The sequence below is a fragment of the Hevea brasiliensis genome, chromosome 5, assembly GCF_030052815.1.
Source record: "Hevea brasiliensis isolate MT/VB/25A 57/8 chromosome 5, ASM3005281v1, whole genome shotgun sequence".
Classification (NCBI taxonomy): Eukaryota; Viridiplantae; Streptophyta; class Magnoliopsida; order Malpighiales; family Euphorbiaceae; genus Hevea; species Hevea brasiliensis.
In genome coordinates, this window is record NC_079497.1 from 104,029,018 (window position 1) to 104,035,045 (window position 6,028).

Here is a 6,028-nt window from a genome sequence, read left to right on the forward strand (position 1 = left end):
ACTAAAAGAATTCGTGAGATCTGTCCTTATACCCTTTTCTCTAAAAATTGTATCTTTATTCTTTTGATCATTAAAGTATAGTATAAATATCTCCTTATTTCATGAACAAATTCGTTCCTAGTTCATCTACCTTAGTTTATGCGCTATTAATTTGTTAAAGCTTTATTATAAGATAAGGATTTAAACACAGGTAACTTCATATACTTTGCTTTGAGATTTGCAGGGGATAAGCAATTAATAGGCGATTGGTACACCTATATCTGAGGAGCAGAGGTAAAAAAAAAAAATGTAGGAGCAAAAACCCGAAAGGGCGCTCCTAGCAAAATAAGATAAAGAAGGCGAAAACCGGTAAGAGCACTTTCTGAAAAATGAGCGAAAGGTGAAAACCTAGAAAGGCGCCCTAAAAAAAAAAAAAAAAGAGGAAGCTAAGACTGAAGGGGCACTTAGAGGAAATCATTTGAGTCTTTAGAATGATGAGGGCAAAGCAGTTAATGAGCCAAGTCTTGAGATTCATTCCAACTTCTTCCATTAATCATTTATCTTCGAGGCCTTGTTAAGTAAACTTTTATTGTATAAACACCTTGTATCAGATTTGCTTTGTATTCGAAGCATTAAAGGCACATGTATAAAACTTGTTCATAACAGCTAGCTAGTTATTCAAAGTTCAAGTTGATTTTAATTTTCATCATTTAATTTCCTGTTATCAACCTCTGGATTCAAGATTCAAGTTGATTTTAATTTCCTATCATCAACCTCTGGATTCTAGATCCAAGTTGATTTTAATTTCTTATTATCAACCTCTAGATTCAAGATCCAAGTTGGTTTTAATTTTCAGCATTTATTTTCCAGTCATCAGTGCATCCGAACACTTGGCGAACTCTGGTGGCCTTCAGAGGTCTTTACCGAACTAAGGGACTTGAGCCCACAATGAAGGTCTTTGCCGAACTGCATATGCTTGTTGGACGAAAAGATGATGAATTCTGGTTTTTTCAACCAAAGCCAAACTGTGGGCTCTTCACCGATCTCCCTTCCTTGCTAAAAAATTGAAAAGATCGGTTTTTAATCCTTAAGAGCAAAGATAGCGATGGTTTCATGGGTGTTCCGCGTAGTTGGAATTACCCCGTCCCAAAGCCAGAAAAGAAGATTACTCTGAACAAAGATGAGGATGCCATGGTGAAGGAATTGAAAAACCAGGCGATCACTCACAGATACTCGTGTTAGAATGTGATTATGGCTGAACTGAAATGGTGGATAATGAGTGTGATTGGCCACGAAAACATCGAACAGCAACTCTCTGATCTCAGCCCTAGGATTAGTAAAACTTGAATCTTAAGTCTTCTAGTCTTAGCGAATTCACTAACTTATTTTATGTACAGGTAGGCGGGGGGTGAAACTGTAAAGGAAAGTAATAAACAGAAGAGGAAGCTCGCCCGGAAGATGTTAGAGATAAAAGAAGCTACTGTTGCTGCCCAAGTACAAAGACGGGCTTTGGTGGAAGTGCCAAGCTTTCAATTCTGACCTCAAGAATAGCCGGCCTCAGAGGTAGAGGTCCTCACTTTGGAGCCTCCTACTCAACCTGCTGAAACTCCGGTCTCTTCGGCTGTAGAGAGCAGTTCTTCTGGACCAGCCGTCCCAGCCGGTCGACTGCTCTCTCGAGGCGCTCAGGTTCTGCTTCAATCATTGGAGAGGAACTGCTCGATTTGGGGAAATATTGATCTAGAGAAAGTCTTGGGCGCTTTGATCTATTTTCCTGAAGATTAGACTCGGATGGCCCTAGAGAGCATAAAAGATCTTCTGACCCAAAGGATGAGCTTGGGCTTGGAGGTAGTTGTGAACCAACAAATGATCAAGGAAAAGGCCCATCTCTTAAGGAGGGAGATCATCAAGGTGGTTCAGGATGCAGCGACTGCGAAGACCCAACTTTCAACTGCTAATGAATGAATCATTGACTTGGAGGGCCAAGTGAGATCTTATGAGGAGAGAACAACTCAGCTAGAGAGAGAACTTGAAGATGCCTGGGCCTACCGAGCTGCTGATCTAGCTCAATTCTCCTAAGAGATAAGGCCAAAGGAGGACAAAGCTCTAGTGAAAGAAGTTGGTGCTTATGTGAATGCCCACAGCGATCTCCTAGCCGAGCTAGTGAAGCGTTACCCTGAAGAAGATTTTACCAGGTTGGAAAAGCTCACCCCGAGTGTCGAGCCCTAGAGTGAAGATGAATAAGAGAGAGAAGAGAGCGTAGATGTAAAGAATGTAACTGAAGATCAGGCTAGGGAATACCCTCCTGCTGAATGATTTTGTACTTATATTTTGGAATGAATTAAGTTCTTTTATGATCAATTCTTAATGAGATCGAAAAACATCAAACCAAGTTGCGCGAGTAATGAATAGAATTAACTCCTAATCAATTGAATAAAGTTAAACATAGAACCTGAGATCGGTTATCAATCATAAAACATAAGATCACTTAAAGAGATCGGAAAATCATTGCACATGAACACAAGATCGGATGGCCCTGTGACCAAATATCGATTGAAACTTTTGAAACATTTGAAGAGTGATTTGTAAAATTGTAAAGATTAAAACAATGACTTGAGATCAGATCATAATTGAAATAACTTATTAGGATTCGAACAATGATTTAGAGATCAGATAAAACATTAACTTTGTTAAGAATGTTTGAACAATTCAAGCAAGATACCTGATTACAAAACTAATTCACAATTTGAAATTTTGAGGTATTTGAACAGTGAGATTGGAAAACAACACAATGTAAGATCGAATGGTCCGAAGATCGAATATCGATCAAAACATGAATAAAGATGAATAAAGATGAAGAGATCAGAAAACAACCTAACTTGTGGCTGCATGAGGTCGAATAATCTTGAAATTTGATATTTATTTGGGAAATAACTTGGACTATTACCAGTTCAGAAAAATAACCAGTGATCAAGTAAATTAATTGAGATCGGATAACATTAAGATGGGAAATCCATTCAAGAAAATATTTGAAATTAAAACTAAATTAACACTTTAAAAGAAAATTGTATATTAATTACACAAGTTATGCGTTTGAAGGTCGACGAAAATATAGTGTCTATGATTACATAAATTAAAACTTACATCAAATAAATTCAAAATATTAATCAAATTTAAATTTAAATAAAATAACTTTCGAGAATGTTTATTCCTCTAACAAGATGGCCTTTTGTAGTGAATATGGATTTGGTATACTGCTTTTATTATCCTGGAAATTTTCATGCCGTCCACTATTCTTCCCCTCTGCAACCTTTAAGATCTCTCCGTCTTCATTACATTTTGAATTTTTTTTTTTTTTTTTGTTTTTTAACAAAAAACTGAGTGAATTTTGGTTGGATCAGCCGACGGCCATCAGTAATTGTCTCTGACGAAAAGAAAGAACGCAAATATAAAATTAGTTCAAAAATTACTTTCTTTCTAACAACTTTAATTTATTGGACCATTTACAAACTAAAAATTTTGATAATCATTCATTTTTTTTTATGATAATTATTAAAAAAATCTGAAGTTTTTTACTGTGTGGAAAATTGATTAGGACGTTGTGTTGTTATGAAAATGTTTTTTATGAAAATAATACTAATTTTATGGGTTTTTTTTTCAAATTTTTTAGAAATTTCAATAAACTCATGATGGTCATGCAATAGCGTACGCTAATATCAGACGTTCTCTTTGCTTTATCCGTCTTAAAAATTATCAAAAATAAGTATTTAATTACTAAACTATTAATTCAACTTAACACCAAGAAATATACTCAGAATAATATATGTTTTACATTCTGAATAAACGTCCAAAATTAAATAGTATATTTATGAGAATATAATACATTATTTCACCATTATATATATATATATATAAGGTAATTTGCGGTTATGGGTGTAGACATATATGCTTCCTTTGCAGCGATTAATCCTCTGTAGAGAAACAGCTTGGATGGAGCCGCTAGGGAAGGCCACTAACGGGGGGGAACTTCTAGCCGTGATTTGGGGGCTTCCCATGTCCTCCACGTCGTGAAAAACTTCCACCTGCGCCAGTTTTACTTTCCTCAAAATTTTTTAGCTGCTCTTCTGTAACAACAGAAAAAGAAATTAAATTGGTACATAAATATTACGGTAGTGAATATCGTTGAGCTAAAGATCGTAGCAGCGATGAAGGGAACTCACTGGTTTTTGGGACTTGGACTTGTTTGGCTAGGACCATCTCAGATGGGAACAAGAAAAAGACCAGCAAGCTGATTATGTAAATAAGAAAGAATAAACTCCTGTGCGCCATATTTTATAAAATAAAAATTCGATGGTTAAATCCTTATCATCAGTTGTTTCTCTTTTATAGCTGCAGGCTGCACTGCAATAGAGGCCGCGAAGCGCATGGCATTATTATACATTTTGAACAAAAATGCTCGGGACAGAGATTTGACTTCCGTGGTTCCTAAGGATAGGCATAGAGTTTAACCCTAGAAAGAGATGTGAGTTGTTGGTAAATCCTTATCAGTCCATTAGTGCGGATATGAGAATGTTAAGGTGGATGAGTGGTCATACTAGATTAGATAAAATTCGTAACGAGTGTATTAGAAAAAAGGCAGGAATGGTGTCAATTGAAGATTAGTTGAAAAAAGAGAGATTGAAGTGGTTTAATCATATGAAGTGTAGACATACGGAGGCTCCAAGTAGAGCATATTGAGTTAGAAAATAGAAAGAAAAGAAGAGGTAGATATAAACTGATTTGGAGGAGAGTAGTACGACTTAGAAATATTACACATTTCTGATGATTTAACCCAAAATTATTTAGAGTGGAGAAAGAGAATTCATATATTTTTAAGATATAAACTTAGTTGAGTTGAGTTGTATCAAACTATCAAGTTCATCAGAAGGATCCTAAGGTGAGTCGCTATAAGATTAAACTGATGAGCAAATCTTGATAATTAATTCTGTGCCATTTTGTGTTGTAATAAGTTGGTTTGAAATTGTGTTGTATATAAAACTTGACAAAAATCTCATTCTCTTTGAGCTAGCTTTTAGATGGAATTAGATCCTATCTTTTTTTTCTAGTTGCATTAGCTTACCTGCTTCAATGCTGACTTCCCACACTGTATTTCCAAGTCTCCGAAGACTTCCTGTACTGTGGTTAATTTTTTCCAAGAATTACAGCTTGGAAAGCGACTTTGCCCATTATTCTTTTCGTGGGTTGAAACCTGCGGTTGGGTTAAAGAAGAATTTGCCAAAACAGAGAATTTATTAGCAACTTTGTGGAGCAACAAGGTGAAGACTATTCCAACATTTGAATTGTATTTATCAAACAGAGAAAAGAATGCTTTAGTTTTCCTTGCGTCGTGGAATGACTGGCACCATCAAAGTTTTCACAGAAAAAGAATAGTTCCAAACAGGAGTTAATTACAGCCCGAGTGTGCCATGAAAAGGACAATACGAAAAAAAGGTTAAAAATCGAAAAATTATCAAAGTGGGGTGAGTTGAAAATACAGTTTTTAGTTGGGATGCTATCTCTAACAGCATGCAGAGGCAAAATGAGTAGGACGCAGTTAAGAACAACGTCCAAATGGGCGGGACGCTATTCTTAACAGCGTCCAAATGATTTTATTTATTAAAATAATATTTATATTTTATTTAAAATATAAAATAAAATAATTAAAAATTTTAGAAAAGTTGGACGTTAGTCCAACTTTTCTTAACTTTTTTAATTTTAATTTTTTATTTTATTAAATTTTAATTTAATTTTAAATTAATAAATAATATTTATAATAAAAATATTATAATATATAATATTAAATATTATAATTTTATTTATTAAAATAATATTTATATTTTATTTAAAATATAAAATAAAATAATTAAAAATTTAAAGGTCCAACTTTTTTTAAATTTTTTTAATTATTTATTTTTTAATTATAATTTTTTATTTCATTAAATTTTAATTTAATTTTAAATTAATAAATAATATTTATAATAAAAATATTATAATATATAATATTAAATATTAT

The 6,028-nt window shown here is 33.8% G+C and overlaps 1 long non-coding RNA gene across 1 annotated transcript; it reads right to left on the minus strand.

Annotated features, from left to right (window-relative positions):
- Positions 1-3,816: 3,816 nt before the first annotated feature.
- Positions 3,817-4,473, minus strand: LOC131180256 (uncharacterized). The gene is made up of 2 exons (XR_009149050.1): positions 4,197-4,473; positions 3,817-4,100 (listed from the first exon to the last, which is right to left on the minus strand). It is a non-coding gene; the product is annotated as an uncharacterized LOC131180256 (long non-coding RNA).
- Positions 4,474-6,028: the final 1,555 nt, after the last annotated feature.